Source organism: Anomaloglossus baeobatrachus, chromosome 2 (assembly GCF_048569485.1).
Source record: "Anomaloglossus baeobatrachus isolate aAnoBae1 chromosome 2, aAnoBae1.hap1, whole genome shotgun sequence".
Taxonomy (NCBI): Eukaryota; Metazoa; Chordata; class Amphibia; order Anura; family Aromobatidae; genus Anomaloglossus; species Anomaloglossus baeobatrachus.
In genome coordinates this window covers 267,251,264-267,270,715 of record NC_134354.1, presented here as the reverse complement: position 1 = coordinate 267,270,715, position 19,452 = coordinate 267,251,264, and positions in this window count along the sequence as shown.

The following is a 19,452-nucleotide window of genomic DNA, read 5'->3' as shown; positions in this document are numbered from 1 at the left end:
CCACCGGTCAGTCAGGTTTTCTTTATATGAAGTCATGACGCCACTCTCGGTAGTTGCGGTCTGGGATGGGTGACCGCCACTGCAGTTTAACGAGCATCTGGGGCTGATGGTATTGCAGTCGGGTGGTGCGGCCTCCCGAGAGTGAGGCTGGCCCCAGGGGCTCGGGTGTATATGCGTGGAACCACAGGTCGCAGACTGACTCAAACACAGTCCAGAAAGTCTTTTAACTTGTTTACTCACTTTTTGTTGTTTCTGTGAGATGCCCGGGCGATACTGTGATAACCAGGTGAATCCAGGAATTCCTGCAGGCCATTCTGTGGGTAGCTATCAACTCGTCTTCTTGCACTCCTTTTGCTTGGGAGGACCCCTTACTTGTAGTATTGTGGGATGCCTCCAGGGAAGCTGTTTCCGACTCCACTCCACTCCCCTCCCTGGCCCGTCTGCCGGCAGCATAGACCTTGGTGATATGGCTTCTGGTCCTGTCACCTTGTGGGTCCCCTTGTTGCTGCTTGGGCTCTAACTCTGTGTTTCTGGTGAGGTACCGCAAGTACCCTCACCGGCAGGTTGAGCAGCTCCAGATGATTAGATTTCTGCTCTGGGGACCTGTATCCCCGTGCGTGCCAGAATACCAGCGGTACCCGTACTCGGCCACCTCTCTGTAGGTGTCTTTCAGGCTGACCCACAGGTACCCGTTCTCCACCGTTAACAGCTACTACACTCCGCAGGGTCTGGCTAGCATGGGTGTACGTCTGCTCCCTTCCACACTCCTGAACACTCTGCCCCAGACTGCTTGCTCCTCCTCTTTTTCCTGTCTCCCTGCTTCTAGCTTCCAGCCCCTCCTCTACACCCCTTGCAGGGAATTGAAAGTTAACTTCTTCAGGGCTACCCAAGGGTCCCTCCTAAGGGTGTGGTAGACCTGGTTGCTAGGTGTTTGTATGTGCACACCTCATCCTGGCCTTTGGAGATTACCTGGAAGCACTGCCCCAGCATGGGTGCAATACTCTGTGGTGCCTGACCAGGTCAGGGGCGCCACATATTGATCCAATGATTTCCATAAAATGACTTTCTATCTATCTGTATCTATTTATCTATCTATCTGTCTATATATTATCAATTACGCTTTTGTAGACTTACCACGTCAAGAATTGATTTACTTCAAAAAGTGTTCTCAACAATCAGATGTGATTTGCAGAGGTAGTTTTGGAACATACTGATAATAAGCATAATAAATATAAATTGGGAGAAAAGTACCCACCTTACCATTCATCTCTCTTCACTCTTCAGGCTCTTCACCCGCTGCTGTTCACCATGCCCTGTCCAGTCCTTGTCTCATATTCTTAAAGTGCACCAACCATCAGGATTTTCCTATATAACCTAAAGCCAGTGCTATACTGGTACTATCAGGCTGATTTTCTGCGTACCTTTAGTGGTCAGCTCGGATGTATAGGTTTTGAAACACAAGAAAGTAAAGTTTGTGACATCAGCAACTTTTTGAGCAACAGCAGCTGTGGATCTGATAATAGTTGGGGTGGGTATTCATAGTTATCCCCTCCCCCTATTATTTATGCTAATTCTATTATATAATCTATTTACTTTGTGACTAAAAGGACTTGTCCTGATGTCATACCCATGTGACCAGAAGGGGCAAGGCCTCAGCCAAAATAGCTGATACCAGGAAGCAACATTTTTCTGTTATCTGACGCCTTCTGGTCACATGGGTATGACATCAGCACAGGTCTTTTTACTCACAAAGTAAATCGATTCTATAATAGAATTAGCATAAATAACAGGGGGAGGGGATAACTATGAATATCCACCCCAGCTATTAGCTGCTGCACTGCAGGTGTTATCATTCAAAAAGCTGCTGATTTTACAAACATTACTTGCTTGTGTTTCAAAACCTATACATCCGAGCTGACAACTAAAGGTATGTATAGAATCAGCCTGATAGTGCCAGTATAGCACCGGCTTTAGTTTATATAGGAAAATCCTGCTGGTTGGTGCACTTTAACATCATCGCAAGTGTGGCACCCCTAGGGGTATTAGCCACAATAAAACCATCATTAGTTGCTCAATACAAGCACTAGAGCAGACACCGCACTACCACCTCTGGCCAGAAGGGGGAGCTCAAGAGACTCCCCTAGAGATATTCTGATCTGAGGTAAAATTGACAGTTTAGTTTTATTTCAGTTGGAGCCGGGACGCTCAAAGGAGCAGTCACAGAGAAATTGCTCTGAGGTACTTAGGAGAGACTGACAATTTCCAGGCCCAAGCCATTGGTCTGAGGAAGAGGAGACAGAGAAGAGGAACATTTTAGGAACCAGGTAGCCATTAATCTCTACCCCTGAAAAGGCGCAAATACGGACACCGGATCCGTGGCTGCATTAGTTTCACACAATACAGCAACCAGGAGAAGTGAAGGCGATTCAAGCTTCACCAGGGTCAGACACAGCAACATCCAGTGAGTTCAGCGGTACTCCCAGAGGGGGTAAGCAGGGGAAAAGGACTCGAGTTGCCTGTTGAATTAGGACCCAGGAGGGACAGTTTGGGCCGGCAGCCAGTTCACAAACAGCATCAGGGCCACACACAGACAGCGCAAAGAAGGAGGCCAAGGACCTGGCAGGGCAGAGTAACTTAGTCCTCCTTATACAGACTCCGGTGACGGGACTTGTTGTTATGCAGTTTTTTGTTGAAGTAAACCGGTTAAACGTCGCCTGTGCCTCAGTCTCTCATTTGGGCAGTAGCCACCTATCCAGGATTGGGACCATCGAAGCTGAAAAAACCTATTGCTGATCAAGTAAGTGTCTGCGCCCCTAAAGTCTCCTCACAATACCATTATCTATAACCACCATTGACTTTTACCTCACCTGCCTGGGACCCACAGCCCTACCCGGAAAGGGCTTTCCACCTCAGCTGCCCTACATCATCATCCCCGGCCAGCTACTGGCAGCGGTGGCCATAAATAGCCATATTTATTCCGGGTGGCGTCACGAAAAACTCTTATAAACTTTTATTTATCCCCTGTAAATACCCCCCATTGCACTGTGCATCGCCTGAGACCACAGCCCGGGTCGAGCCACCCGTGACATCCCCTCAAGAAATAGACCCCCGATCCGGTGCTGGGTACCCCGGTCTCCTGGGCGACACAATTTGGCGTCACGAACAGGATCTACCGTGCCCAGCTAAACTGGGTATTGTGTGCCGTGATTTCCATTGGTCAAAAACTGTGTGAAAAACATCAAAAATTGACTTTATTAAAGAAAATTTATTTTCCCCATTGAAAACCATTGAAATTGACTTTTTCCCATTGAAAGACGTGGGGACAAAATGGCCGCCATCCTCTGAGGTAATCACCTTATAACTGCCTGTGTTATTTGAACTGCGCCACAGCCTTAGCTCTGACTAAAAAAAACAAAAAAACAAACAAATCCTGCTGCACCACAGAACTATTGTGCGCCATCCCGACGGGAGCAGAGGAACGGAAGGGTCCAGATTAACTAAGGGGGCGCAACATGTCGCACCACGGAGATGCAGATGCACCAGGTGATGCGACCGCAGCAGAAGGACAAAATATGAATAGAGCGTCTGGCAGCCCAGCGGCGCAAGGAGCAGCGCCCATTATGCCATTTCTGATGCCCTATACTCCAGGTGCCCCGTGGATACCACACTATGAAGGTAAGCCAAATACTCTTGATAACTTTAATGAGAAGCTGCAAGCCTACTTCAACATGTACCCTGCCCTGACAGAGATTCAGCGTGTTGGTCATCTTATGGGACAATTAGCTGGCAGTGCCCTGCGGGAAGTTACAGCCTGGCCAGTAGATGCAAAAGACACTGTTGAACATGTAATAGCCGGATTGAAAGCAGCTTTTGAAATCACTGCCGGCAGTAAGGCTAAAACAAGATTCTTTAATTGTAAACAGAAACCCAATGAGAGCGTGAGAGACTTTGCTTTAAATCTACAGGAGGTGCTGAAAGCACTTACATTAGCAGAACCTGTTTTTACCACTGGAGCAGATAAGCTATTGAAAGATCAACTTATTGAAGGACTCTTAGCCCCTTCTCACCGGGGGCATTTAAGCATGCTGGCCTTTAAGGATCCCGAACTGACATTTGCTCAATTAAAGGAAAGTGCCATTCGTCTCCAGCAGGCAGAGGCACCCAGGGATTTGGATTAGCCTCAAACTATTGCAGAGGCACCTCAGCAGCAGGGAGTGCCAGTGACCTCAGCCATGACAGGGGCTATTGCTAAATCTCTGGAGCCTAACACCAATGAGGCTCTCCATCAAAAGCTTGCTGCCCTGACAGACACCGTTGCTTCAATGGCTAAAATCATTCAGGAGTTGCGTGGATCCCAGACTGCACCCAAGATCGAGTTGGCGACCAGCAAAGAGGACGATCCATGGATGAGGCCCAGGAGATACCCAGCGTGGAGAGGACGACCCAGCGACCGCTACCAGCCGGATGGACAGCCCATTTGCCGTCGTTGCAAGGAGCCAGGCCACTTTGCCCGGGAATGTGCTTTAAACAAGGATCCCCTGGGAAGGCGGGCCGCTTCTCAGGCATGAACTTTCAAGGTCCAACACCCTGGCACGACAAGTACGTAGGAGGGCGTCCCGTTAACCCTATCGTGCTGGACGGTATTCCCCTCAACGCCCTGCTGGACACCGGTTCCCAGATATCATCGATTCCGCATATCCTTTATAAGAGGTACTGGGCTGATGCAGACATTGATAAAGGACCATCTAACGTTGCATTGAGTATATGGGCTAGTAACGGTGAGATAGTACCGCAAGTAGGTTTTAGGGAAATGACTGTCAAGATTGGTAGGATAGAATTACAGAAGCAAGGTATTATTGTTGTTGATGTTGACCGGCAAGATCGTGAACCAACTGTATTGATAGGAATGAATGTAATAGAAAATTGTTTTTCCGAGGTCCTTACTGTCTTACAGCAACTCGCCAAGACTGCCAGATGTGACCAGCAAAGAATTCTACAGAGAGAGATAAAAGCTTTGGTGTTAAAGCAACAGGTAGAAGTTGCAGGTGGAGAAATTGGCAGTGTGAGGGTAAGTGATCCAACCCCTATTGTAATTCCGCCTAAAACCGAAATGTTGGTATGGTGCAGAGCCGCAATAGGCATAAAAGGGCGAGATTATCAGGCTTTGGTAGAACCCGTGTACGCTGATAGTAGGCCCACTATATTGACAGCCAGGGGAGTAGTCGAGGTACACCGGGGAAGGGTGCCAATACGTCTTTTAAATTGTGGAGAAGAAGAGGTCACTTTACCGAGGTATGCTACTATGGCAAAACTATATACCGTTGACAACAATGCCATCACAGCCATTGAGCCCTTGGATCCATCATGCCAGGCGGATGACAATGGTTCACATGGAGAATTGGAGGATTGGTTTCAACAGTTGTACGTAGGAACAGATTTAACACCTACCCATCAAAAACAAGGGGTGTACAGGCTAGTGAAAGAATATGAACAAGTCTTCAGTAAACACCCGCTAGATTTTGGGCAGATCAAAGGGGTAGAACACACAATACGCTCACTACCAATGTGCAAAAGATATGCTAAGGGATATGAAACAATAAGGGTAATAAGAGACAGCTGTAGCCCCTGGGCGGCCCCTCTAGTGATGGTTAAAAATCAAGACGGAACCATGAGAATGTGCGTGGACTACCGGCAGATTAATCACATTACCCATAAAGACGCGTACCCCCTACCTAGAATAGAGGAATCATTAGCAGCATTAAGATCTGCTAACTATTTTTCCACCTTAGACTTAACAAGTGGGTATTGGCAGGTCCCTGTGGCGGAGAGAGACAAGGAAAAAACAGCATTCACCACACCGATGGGTCTCTATGAATTTAATTGTATGCCGTTCGGACTCTGCAATGCACCTGGTACCTTCCAGCGACTGACGGAGTGCTGTCTAGGACACAAGAATTTTGAAACCGTCCTCCTGTACCTAGATGACACAATAGTCTACTCCAAGACTTATGAGCAACACCTACAAGACTTGGCAGAAGTATTTGAAGCCTTGTCCAAATATGGCATGAAGATCAAGCCATCCAAATGTCACCTTCTTAAGCCAAAGGTACAGTACCTGGGACACATTGTAAGTTCAGAAGGAGTAGCACCGGATCCCGAGAAAGTAACCGTGATAAGGGATTGGCCAAGACCCACCAGCATGAAAGAGGTGAGGCAATTCCTGGGACTGGTAGGCTACTATCGCAGATTCATAAAAGGGTTCACAAAGTTAGCAGCACCCATACAAGACATCCTTGTAGGGCAGTCAAAGAAGCCCTCAGCCCGGAATCCTCCTTTCCAGTGGAGTGACGAGAGGGAAGAGTCCTTTGAGAAGCTAAAGAAGGCACTGACAGGAGAAGAGGTTCTAGCATACCCAGATTACCATCAACCCTTCATCCTCTACACAGATGCCAGTAATGTGGGACTAGGAGCAGTACTGTCACAAAAGCAGGGAGGCAAGGAGAAAGTCATCGCCTTTGCAAGTAGAAAGCTCCAGCCTACTGAAAGAAATCCGGAGAATTACAGCTCCTTCAAGTTAGAACTATTGGCAGTAGTCTGGGCTGTAACCGAGCGTTTCAAACACTATCTGGCAGCTGCAGAATTCACCATCTATACTGATAACAACCCGTTGACCCACCTGGATACAGCAAAATTAGGTGCGCTGGAACAACGATGGATAGCCCGGCTGTCTAATTACAACTTTGTGATCAAGTATAGAGCAGGCCGCAAGAATGGAAATGCAGATGCCTTATACCGGATGCCACACTTGGAAAATGTGGAAGAGGAACTGGAGGAGCTTGAAGAAATTGAACTACCGGCCTTCCATAGTCCCAAGATAGGACAGTATCAGTCAGGTGCCTATCAGAAACAACAACAAGCGACTCTTAACCCATTAGCCCACCACAGATGGGCTGACACGCAAGACAGCAATCCGGCTGTGAAGTTGGTAAAGGAACTGCTGACGGAACAAGGTGCATTTCCCAACCAGAATGCCCCGGAAGAGACACATCAACTCTGGAAAGAGAGAGGCAGAATGTTCTTGTATCAAGGGAAGTTCTGCAGAAGGTACACTAATCCAAAGACACATGAATTAGTCTGGCAAATAATAGTGCCTAAACAGGATGTAAAGATGGTCCTGGAAGCTTACCACAATGGTGCCGGTCATTTTGGATGGAAGAAACTAGAAATACTCTTGAGAGAAAGATTCTACTGGGTTGGTATGAGAAGATCAATTGAAGAATGGTGCAGAAAATGTGGCCCGTGCAACCTCAGAAGGTAAGATCAACGAAACCAAAGAGCACCACTCCAGCCCATAGTCACGAAGCAACCACTTGAGCTTGTCGCCATAGACCATGTGAAGTTGACACCAAGCCGGTCTGGCTATGTCTATGCCTTAACCATCGTGGACCATTACTCACGCTTCTTAGTGGTGGTACCCGTGAAGGATCTCACAGCAAAAACAGCAGCTAAGGCATTCCAAACATACTTTTGCAGACCCCATGGTTACCCTGAGCAAGTACTTGCAGACCAAGGTACAGCCTTTGAATCAGAGATCTTCAGAGAGTTCTGCAATATGTATGGTTGCAAGAAGATTCGGACAACAGCATATCATCCTCAAACAAATGGCTTATGCGAAAAGATGAACCATATTGTAATTGACTTATTGAAGACCTTGCCGGAGTCAGAAAGAAATCAATGGCCAGAGAAATTGCCCGACTTGGTAGACCTATATAACAATGTCCCAGTAAGCTCTACAAATTGCACCCCAGCTTACCTTATGCGTGCAAGACCCGGTAGGCTACCAATTGATCTAGAAATGGGAATTCTGAAACCGGATGCAGAAGTGCAAGATTACAATTGGGATACCCTACGTCAACAGCAGTATCGCCAAGTACAAGAGTGTGTGGAAAAAAGTCTCCAGCAAGCTAGAGAAAGACAAGAACGAACTTATAATCAGCATGCTCTAGCAACCCCGTTAAAACCTGGTGACCAAGTACTAAAGAGAAATCGTCGCACCAATAAACTGGATAACCAGTGGGAAACCATCCCGTACACAGTTTTACCAGCAAGAGTGAACAATCCTAAAATGTGCCTTATCAGCAAAAACGGAGGGCTAACATCAGTACTAGTGTCAAGAGACAATCTGAAACTATGTCCTGAAACCTTGAAAGAGCCAGAATTTATCCAACCGGAATCTGAAGTAATCCAACCCGTACAGGTTCAACCAGTTAAGGAAGAGGAAGAAAAAATTCATACAGTCTTAGGAGACTTTCCTAAAACCTGGCCCACGTACCATGGTGCAGTGGTAGTACCAATGATGGCCTTTTACCAAGTACCAGAACTAACACCAAAGTCCATACAACCAGAAGCCCCAAGACAAACCGAATCAGAAGTTGACCCTGTACCACAAGAAGTCCCAAGACAGGAAGAACAGACTCCTAGTTATAGTGATCCCGGTCACGGTGGACTTGCCAACCCCACAAACGTGGAATCATCCTTAGCAGAACCAGAAGCACCCGGTAGGTACACATCCACTCATACCATAACACTAAGTACGCCTAGTACACTAACCTTACGTAGGTCCCATCGTAATACTCAAGGTCAACTACCAGCAAAATATGCAGATTATCAAATGTGAATAAGTCGAAATGTGAATTGTGTATATGTTATGTGGTACATTTAATAGAATTCAGAAAAATTTAGTTTAGTCATTAGTTATTAGTTTGCAACGTTTAAGCCCAGTACCTACAGAGACTTTCCTGTATGAACTACTTACATATTCTTGAACTTTTCTTCATTATTAACTATGAACCATGCCACAGGACTGATTGTGGTAAAACTACTTGTAAATAGTTATCAGCCGGAGGCGATAGACTAAAACTCCGGAAAGACTGCTTTTTGCTTTTTGATCTTTTTAGACTTTCTTTTAAACTTTCTTTTAGACTCTGTTGGAAAAATGGAACAGAGTTCCAGGACGCTAATTGCAGTGCCTTTTCTAGCGGATAGTTAGTTATTTCAATAACTTCAAGAAAAGAACTGTATTAATGGACGCTGTTTGAAGTGACTTTTTACAGAACTCTATTTTTGCCCTTTTAGTGGTTTTTGTAATTTTTTTATTTTTACGACTCTGTAAATATTAATTGTTATATCATTTGTTTATTGTATCACAGTCCCGGAGTACTGTTATTCACTAAGGGGGAATGTGGCACCCCTAGGGGTATTAGCCACAATAAAACCATCATTAGTTGCTCAATACAAGCACTAGAGCAGACACCGCACTACCACCTCTGGCCAGAAGGGGGAGCTCAAGAGACTCCCCTAGAGATATTCTGATCTGAGGTAAAATTGACAGTTTAGTTTTATTTCAGTTGGAGCCGGGACGCTCAAAGGAGCAGTCACAGAGAAATTGCTCTGAGGTACTTAGGAGAGACTGACAATTTCCAGGCCCAAGCCATTGGTCTGAGGAAGAGTAGACAGAGAAGAGGAACATTTTAGGAACCGGGTAGCCATTAATCTCTACCCCTGAAAAGGCGCAAATACGGACACCGGATCCGTGGCTGCATTAGTTTCACACAATACAGCAACCAGGAGAAGTGAAGGCGATTCAAGCTTCACCAGGGTCAGACACAGCAACATCCAGTGAGTTCAGCGGTACTCCCAGAGGGGGTAAGCAGGGGAAAAGGACTCGAGTTGCCTGTTGAATTAGGACCCAGGAGGGACAGTTTGGGCCGGCAGCCAGTTCACAAACAGCATCAGGGCCACACACAGACAGCGCAAAGAAGGAGGCCAAGGACCTGGCAGGGCAGAGTAACTTAGTCCTCCTTATAAGACTCCGGTGACGGGACTTGTTGTTATGCAGTTTTTTGTTGAAGTAAACCGGTTAAACGTCGCCTGTGCCTCAGTCTCTCATTTGGGCAGTAGCCACCTATCCAGGATTGGGACCATCGAAGCTGAAAAAACCTATTGCTGATCAAGTAAGTGTCTGCGCCCCTAAAGTCTCCTCACAATACCATTATCTATAACCACCATTGACTTTTACCTCACCTGCCTGGGACCCACAGCCCTACCCGGAAAGGGCTTTCCACCTCAGCTGCCCCACATCATCATCCCCGGCCAGCTACTGGCAGCGGTGGCCATAAATAGCCACATTTATTCCGGGTGGTGTCACGAAAAACTCTTAGAAACTTTTATTTATCCCCTGTAAATACCCCCCATTGCACTGTGCATCGCCTGAGACCACAGCCCGGGTCGAGCCACCCGTGACATCCCCTCAAGAAATAGACCCCCGATCCGGTGCTGGGTACCCCGGTCTCCTGGGCGACACACAAGCACTGAATTCTGAAACCTCTTCACATTGGGCCCCAACTTACAGCTCTAATGGGGCCCAGGACAGTTCTGTACAGGGGCATATATGGAAATAATGACACGAAAGGTTGAAGAGGTGAGCAGCCAGGTAAGAATATTTTTTTTTTATTTGTAATCTTTTCATGGCTCTTTACGATTCAGCAATATGCCTGCCAGCCGCTACCATTTTGCTGCATCTTAATGGAAGCAAATTATAAAAAAATCTACATATTGGCGAATGCTGTTTTTATGAAATATTCAAGTATAATTCAATTGCACTTGAATATACACTGTGTGTGCAATTTTTAAGTAATTTCTATTTTTGATAACTCATTTTTATTATTGAACAGCTAAAGTGCTATCGGTCAATCCAAAAGGTTAATAAATCTCAAACCTGACTTTTTATGAAAGTAAAAGAGAGGTTTTGTCTTTCTTAATAGAATATCTGTGGGCAGAATAATTGAGCAACTATTAGTGTGCAGGATTATTATGCAAATAAATGAAAAATGTAAATTTCCTCATATCCCTTGTTAAGGGGTAACCTTCCTCTTGTGGAGACTGATATGCCTAGCATGCCTGTGTGAGAAAACTTATAAGGCATGCAATGGAAAATATATTATCCTAATTTCTTAGAGATGAAGATAATTTGAACTCTATTACCACCTATTGGAAGTAGTAATCCTAAAAGCAATATTTACCCTTCTTGCTTGCTTGCCATCTGACTTGGAATAAAAGCCAAACCAAAATCTCAATTTGTGTTGCAAAGAGTTTTGCACAAACCTTACCGACTCTCATGGTGGCAGTGGGCTCTGTTTACATTGCAAATTCTGACACTCCGCATGCTTACTCTAGTGTCTGGGATAAACACAAGCAGACTATTGACCTGCTATGCTCTGATTCATAGGCTGCTTAGTGGAAGTTAATCTCTGCTAGTCTGCTTGTTAGGTTCCTTTGATCACATGTGGTGGGGAAGCCAATCACATCTGCTCCCCTCCTATTTATCCTGGATGAAATCTTCTACCCATGCCAGCTATACTTTACTCTGTGTTGGTCTGTGACCTTTGGTGTCTCAGACTTTCTGGTGAAAGTATAGCTTTTTGCTTGGACCTGTAGTGGAGTTTACCCCTGTTGTCTTGTTGCTTCCTTCCTGATCATGTTTTCCTTCTAATATCTTCTTTTATTATACATCTGTGTGTGCATGCTAAGTGACAGCATTGTTTGCTTCCTCTGTCTGTCAATTTCTGTAGGTTTCATCCCACCCCTGTCCTGTCCTTCCCTGGGGATCGGGATATCAGATTAGGATTGGTAAGGCGGTAAGGAGAAGGACCAGGAAAAAGACTCAGGCATCTCGACCATCAGGAGTATCCCTGAGATTAGGGACCGCTAGTGGCCTCCTAGCTTGAGGGTAAGCATAAGAGCCCGGTTTTCTGCTATCCCATAGTCATCGTGAATTTTGGGATGTTGACCTTCATCAGTCAAATAATGAGATCTAGTTTGGCTGTATGAGAGGCTTAGATCACAGTTATAAGCCTCTCATACAGCTAAATTAAATCTATGCTTGGTTCTGACTAAGGGCAGCACCCCAAACCACTGTGTTTGCAAATTGAGATTTTGGTTTAGCTTTTATCCTAAGTCATATGGCAAGTATCTTTAAAGGATCAATATGGGTAATCAGAATTGCTGCTTCCAATAGGTGGTGAGAGATTTCAAGTCCTCTTCCTCCCTGGAGAGGGCATTTTTACATTTGTAAAGTGATAGTAATAACTGCACAACTCAAAATATATTAAAATACATTTAGAAAAAAATATCAGTGATCAATATACAGTGAGTAAAATAAGTATTTAATACACTGCCAATTTTGCACATTTCCCCACGTACACGGAATAGAGAAGCCTGACATTTTTATTGTAGGTACACTTCTACTATGACAAACAGAAAAAAACCCCATAAAATTACATTGTATGATTTTTAAATAAATAATTTGCATTTGATTGCATGAAATAAGTATTTTACACAATAGAAAAACAGAACTTAAGGTTTCCTGTAGTTCTACACCAAGTTTGCGCACACTGCAGCAGGGATTTTGGCCCACACATCTATACAGATCTTCTTCAGATCTTTCAGATTTCTGGGCTGTCATTGGGAAACATTGAGTTTCAGCTCCGTCCAAAGATTTTCTATTGGGTTCAGGTCTGGAGACTGGCTAGGCCACTCCATGACCTTAAAATGCTTCTTACAAAACCACTTTTTAATTTCCCTGGCTCTGTATGTTGGGTCACGGTCATAACGGAGGACCAAGTAATGACCCGTCTTTAATGGCCTTTCTAAGGGCCTTACTAAGTAAAAGCCGTAAACCTCTAATTGAATCAGAAGTGTCTGACTCCACCATGTCCCTTCATAAAGACTTGCAAGGACTGTGGACTTTGTCTTTAGAAAGTAAAAAATGTAAATTTCATATAACATCATATCATGTAACATCCATTTTCAGGTGTCTTTACTTATATCAGTTCCACTCAGAACATGGTAATGTTTTGGATCATATAAATGTAGCCCTGCTTTATTCCTAATCAACTGTATATAATGTATGTATGCATGAGCTAAAACATTTGTGACTTGTTTTGATAAAAGGAACTTTACATCTCGAATACAAAAGCTTTAGAACTTATGTTATTTGGAATCCACTTAAAATTAGACTTATAATGAGGTGGAGGCTATCGTCCCATCGTCCCACCAGCTTTTAGTGACTTTTTCATGTGGCAGAATTTCTGCACCTATTATGTAAAGTAGGTTACTGGCATTTTTTCCATTACGTTTTTGAATGCGTTTTTTTACTTGTGTTTTACCACATTTTTGATGCTGTAGTTTTTGTCTCTTTTTGATATCTCAAGTTTGTTTTTTATACATTTTGGTATTTGACTTTTAAAAATGATTTACTTAAATTATACAGTGGGAAAAGCAGGGGCAGTAGTAGTCAAGGTCATGGTAAACACAAACATAAATACCAGTAGAAACCTCATTGCAAAAAAATAGAAAATATTTTATTACTATAAATCTTACAGCAAGAGGAAAGATAAAGATTTCATAAAATTTACATATTCATAATGATCAGGTAAACAAGGGAGTCCTTAAGAACAACACCATACAGAGAAACCGCATGAGATGAGTTGCAGCCCCATATCATCCTATTGTTATTGTAGAAAGACATACACAAATATTTCATTAAATCAGATGAGATCTTCAGTACCATCCAGTACCACTGGATGGCAGTGAAGGCCCCAAATAGTACAGTACTCAATACACAGTGGTAAAATAATGGAGCACTAAGCATAAATATTAATCAAATACAAGGGCTAAATATATGGAGGGCTGATCACACTCACCCATAACAGGTACACCATGAAGTATAACGTGCCCCGACACGCACATTTCGTTGTCTTCTTCGGGGGCCATGACATAATACTGAGTGTACCTGCAAGAAAATGTTGCGGACTTGAAAAACGCTCCACAGGTCAGTTAACGCTGTGTAACAAAGAATCACAGTGAGTAGGGAATTTCTATAAATCCCATCTAGTTTTCTGGAACTGTAAAAAGCTGCATTTTGGACACAGCGAAAATTTGCAGGGTCAAAATCGCACATAAAAACTCATATAATGCATTTTCTGATAAGAAAAAGGTGTGCTCTATTTAGCTTCTATTCTAAATACTCAAGCAAATGAGGGGGGGTAGGGGTAGAGGGGGTAATAACAACTTTTTTGCATTGAGAAATGAATGAGTGGGACTCTAAGGGGAAAGAAAACATCCCTCAAAAGATGTCCCTATTATTAATTGCCAAGACTAAATGTTTTACAGTGTTTGCAAAAACTTAGTGAAAATCTGATTAACCTGCAATTCACAAATGAACGCTATTTCCCAGGCCGAGGTAATAATATTTTGATGCTACACTACACACATTTAATATATAGGCTCTTTAGTCATCAGTCTTCTAACACTGCAAATCCCATACATTAGTTCAAGTTCATTTAATGTATGAGCCGGGATACTATGATTCCTATCAAATAGGGTAAATGCCATTAACATTCTAGGGTTATTTCACACATGAAGAAAGGGAAGAATAAAATAATGCACTCATCTCAACTTTGAATTTATCTCCGTTTTAGAGATTCAAAAAGCACTTTTAACACCTTCAGATTTCCGCTTTATATGCAAATGTCAGTTTTAATGTTTCAACGACTGGGGGAAACAATGTGTTTAATGTAAGTTGTCTCTTCATTACTTCCCACTTTATTTCGAGCTTCTTCAGCAAAGAAAGATGGATTGTGTGCAGCTTTCAGGTATATTAGGTCAGGTAATAAACTATAAAGGAATTTAATATTGTTATTGGGGCCCTGGAATAAAGAAAACTGCTAAACTAGCACATTTCTTCAAGCCTAGTTACAGCAAATAAAATCTGTCTGGGTTTAAAATTCATTTTTTTGGCAATCGTGCTACCTCTTAGAATGGAATAAAGCTGCAAAATATACGAACAAGATTTCCAAGTCCAAAACTGCAGGATACAAATTCTTCAAACTCAGTGACCTCTGATAGGATTGTCCTGATAAATCTTCAAAAACTTTCTGATGCTTGGATAATAAGACTTGGGTCTGATCACACTGTATATATTTAAGACATAATCATTCAATAAATCAAAAGTATCTAATAGATTAAATGAAGCACTCTGATCATATATTTGTAATTCACACTCACAGGATACATTACATCATACATTTGTGGCCAAAAGTGTTGGCACCCTTGAAATTGTTCTAGAGAATGAAGTATTTTTACCAGAGAATTATTCCAATTTCACATGTTATGTCTTAGTTTATTTCCTGTGCGTATTGGAACAACTCAAAAATTGACCTAACAAAATTTTCGTCACCTTTTCAAAATTGTGGACAAACAACTTTATTTCAAGCATGTGATGCTCGTTCACACTCACCTGTGTCAGGTATCAGCAATATGAAAATCACACCTTACACCAGATAAAAGTTGACTCAGTCTTTGCATTACGTGTCTATGTGTGCCACACTAAGCATGGAAAACAGAACGTGGAGAAGAGAACTATCTGAGGACTTGACAATCAAAATTGTAAAAAAAAAATCAACAACCTCAAAGGTACCAGTCCATTTCCAGAAATGTTGATGTTCTTTTGTCCATGATGCTCGGCATAATCAGGAAGTTAACAACCCATGGTGTTGCAGCTAATCTCCCTGGATGTGGGTGGCAGAGAAAAATTGCTGAAAGGTTGCAATTCAGAATAAGAAGCCCAATCTAGTGCCTGTCAAAATTTGAATGAAATGAACGCTATGGCAGGAAACCCAGGAGGACCCCACTGTTAACAGAGACGAAAAGCTAGACTGCAGTTTGCCAAAATGTATGTGAGTAGGCAAAACTCCTTCTAGGAAACCATCTCGTGGACAGATGAGACCAAGACAAAGCTATTTGGTAAAAGAAATCATTCTACTGTTTACCAAAAACAGAATGAAGCCTACAAAGAAAAGAAAACAGTACCTACAGTCAAAATGATGGAGGTAGAAACAGTCAAAATGATGGAGGTAGAAATGATGTTCTGAGGTTGTTTTGATGCCTTTGGCACTGGGTTCATTGACTGTGTGCAATGCGTCATGAAATCGGAAGATCATCAAAGGGTTTGGGGTCACAATGTAGTACCCAATGTCAGAAAGATGGCTTTGTGTACTAGATCATGGGTCTTCCAACAGGAAAATGACCCCAAACATACTTCAAGAAGCACCCAGAAATGGATGGAAAATAAAGCACTGGAGAGTTCTGAAGTGGCAGCAATGAGTCTGGATCTAAATCCCACCTATAGGGAGATCTTAAAATTGCTGTTGGGAGAAGGCATCCTTTAAATATGAGATCTCTGGAGCAGTTTGCAAATGAAGAGTGATACAAAATTTCAGTTGAGAGGTGTAAGAGGCTTATTGATGAATATAAGAAGTGATTGCAGTTATTTATTCCAAAGACCAGGCAACCAAATATTAAGTTGAGTGGGCTAACAATTTGGCAGTTTCGTTTGAAATTATGCATAATTTGCCTTTTTCTGAGTTGTTTGTGCATTATTACAATACACACAAGTGAATAAACATATGTATAACAAAACATGTGTAATTGGAATCATTTTCATGTAGAAATGCTGTATTTTGTGGAACAATTTCAAGGGTACCAACTGTTTCGGCCATGACTGTAAGTTTCTCATAGGTGGGGCCTCTGAACCTTGGTAGAAGGAATTGAGATACTTTGATCATATATTTTAGAAAATTCATAGGATGCATCATAAGTATGGATAAGCGAATAAATTCTACGCAAATCAAATTCATGACAAATTTTAGGATATTTACCTGTCCCAGAGAAATCAGACAATATTCTATGCTGCCCAAAAAATGCAACATACTATTTAACAAATTGAAGATCAGCCACTGAAGGCTCAAAGGATTTCAGGCTCCACAGATTTCCTTGCAGCTATCACATTACATGGTATAGCAAAGCCAATTGGTAAGGGCAATCAGAAGCACAATAAAGGATGAGGCAGAAAAAGCAGTAGCTGTGTTAGGATTGTATAGTATAGAGAGAAGACATTAAAGCTCAAAGTGCAGTACTAGAAAATAGGAGAGAAAGCTGTAAAGCAATAGACAAATTCCATAGACAGACTGATATTTATGCTGAACCTGGAGCCGTTGTGTAGCTCGCTCTCCCACTATGGGTGTAGCTGGATTAAGTTTAACAGTCTCTCTTTAGTCTCACACCACATTCAGTGGTTAAGGATTCTCATTTGATTTTATTTGTCTTATGGATTTTAATATAATAAATAAATTCACTGCACTCATAGATTGTGATGCAAACAAATTTTAAAATTTATTGAGGCGACTGTGAAGTCATTCAATGTTTTGACCCCGTCTGGGTCTTAGTCAAAAGTCTCTTAAAAATGGGTGCCTGGGATATGGAAATTTGAGTGGATTAATAGCGTTGGTAGAGAATATCTTGAGGATAAAGGTCCTGGGATTAGCCAGTGCAGCAGCGCTGTGGCTGGTGATATGGTGTATCCTGTTACTGTAACGGGGGCAGGGGGCGCCTCAGGGGGTGTAGTCGTGGCCCCTTTGGGCGACAGGCTGACCCCCGGCCCGGCCGTCACTATTAAAACAGGGGTGTTGTTTGTGGGGCAGAGTGTGGGTGGCAGGGACGCGTTCGTGCCAGTACCTGAGTTCTCCGTTACGCCGTCTTCCCTCGGCTCGCCAGCCCCTTCATCAGTTACAGAAAAGAGCCACTGACAGGCAGCTGATAAACTAAGAAACATTTTATTGAACGAGGCTTCCATTTTCTGTTACACTTCTCAGCAGCAAGTTACTTCAGTACTTCACTTTAACATTACAGATTACGTTCCTTCCTGACGGTTTCCCCTTTTTGCTGACGGTCACTCTCCTTCACCTGCAGGGGACACTTGTTAACCCCCTAGTAGCTGTACTCTGAACCCTGAATTACTGCAGGGCAGATCTAGCACACACTACCGGTTCCGGATGAGTTCCCACTCCTCTTTACACCTTTCAGCATCAAGTCACATCGGTTTACAGGTTACACTTCTTGCTGACGGTTTCCTCTTTCCCCGGTAACTTTCCCTCGCCTGCAGGGGACATGCGTTAACCCTCTAGTAGCTGCACACTGAACCCGGATCTATAGGGCAGATCTAGCACAGACTACCGGCTCCGGATAAGTTCTCACCTCTCCACTTCTTTGCGGGGGAACTACTTCACTTGTTTTCTACGGCCGTTTCCATTTACCTTCACGTCTTTGTCAGGGCACTACCCTTCGCCTGCAGGGGCCACTTGTTATCCCCCTGATAGCTGCACTGCACTGTAGTACACACTACCGGCTTTGGGACTAGTCTTGACTCTTCCACTTCTTCTGCCACTGCAATACTTCCACACTCTGCCCCGTCACCTCAGACATCTTTCTCCAGTCACCTCTCTCTGCACACTGCTTTGTCTTCAGAGACCTCCCTTCCTTCCCTGCCACTGTTACCAGGGGAACCACTGCTCTACACTGGCACCTAGTGGGGAAACTGTTTAATCACTACAACAACAGGTAACATTTTACCATTAACATTTAACATTTGCCACCATACTATGTGGCGTCTTCAGGGGGGAAAAACGTTCCTTCACTACCAGGGGTCCGACTACCCCTTACATTACCTGAAGGGGTAACCCTACATACCCCAGCAAATTTGAGTACATCTGGGTTACCTGCATGACATTCTCTTACATATTTAATCAGTTTTGGTGATCCTATACCTGAATAAATATTTAGGGTTACCCCTTCAGGGAGAGGAGACATTCATAAACATTTATTATAAAAAGAATCACGCCTGATAATAGATGTAAAGGCAATGGGTCCTTTGGGTCTGAATGAGCGCAACGATATGTCCGTATTTTTATGAAAAGACATAATGAAAAATCTTTCGCCCCCAAAAGGAGTTTATACAATAATAATAATAATAATAATCAATATTCATTATTTTTCCACTCTTGCCCCCCTTTCTTCTTTCCTTTCTTCTCTCCTCTCTCTTCTGCTTCTTTCTTTGTCCTCCTCTTCGATTAGCTTGTCTGGCTTAACGGGGAGAGATCGCTTCCCACCACATTGAGCATATAGTACCATGAATGAAAAAATTTTTTTAGCTACAAATACAAACTGTGTAAAAAGAGGGTTCTTGAAAAAGATACCCCTTTCGCAATGTGACAACCCCCATGTCTATTAGCTGATTACACAAGTGAGTTGTCTTTGCCAACATAAATGGTATGGAGATTCAAAGTGGTGGAGAACGTTTTCTGTTGGTTTTCTGGGTTTTTTTTGCTATTTGTTCTTTGTTTTTCTTAACAGAATTATAATTGTGCTTAATATCTTGGCTCTCAGCATAATAATGTACGAGTATTAAATTATGTATGTTTCGTTGCAGTCTTGTATAGATAATCTGCTTTGTAACAGTTTGTTTGGTCCTCATATAGATCATAAAAGAGTGAGGTT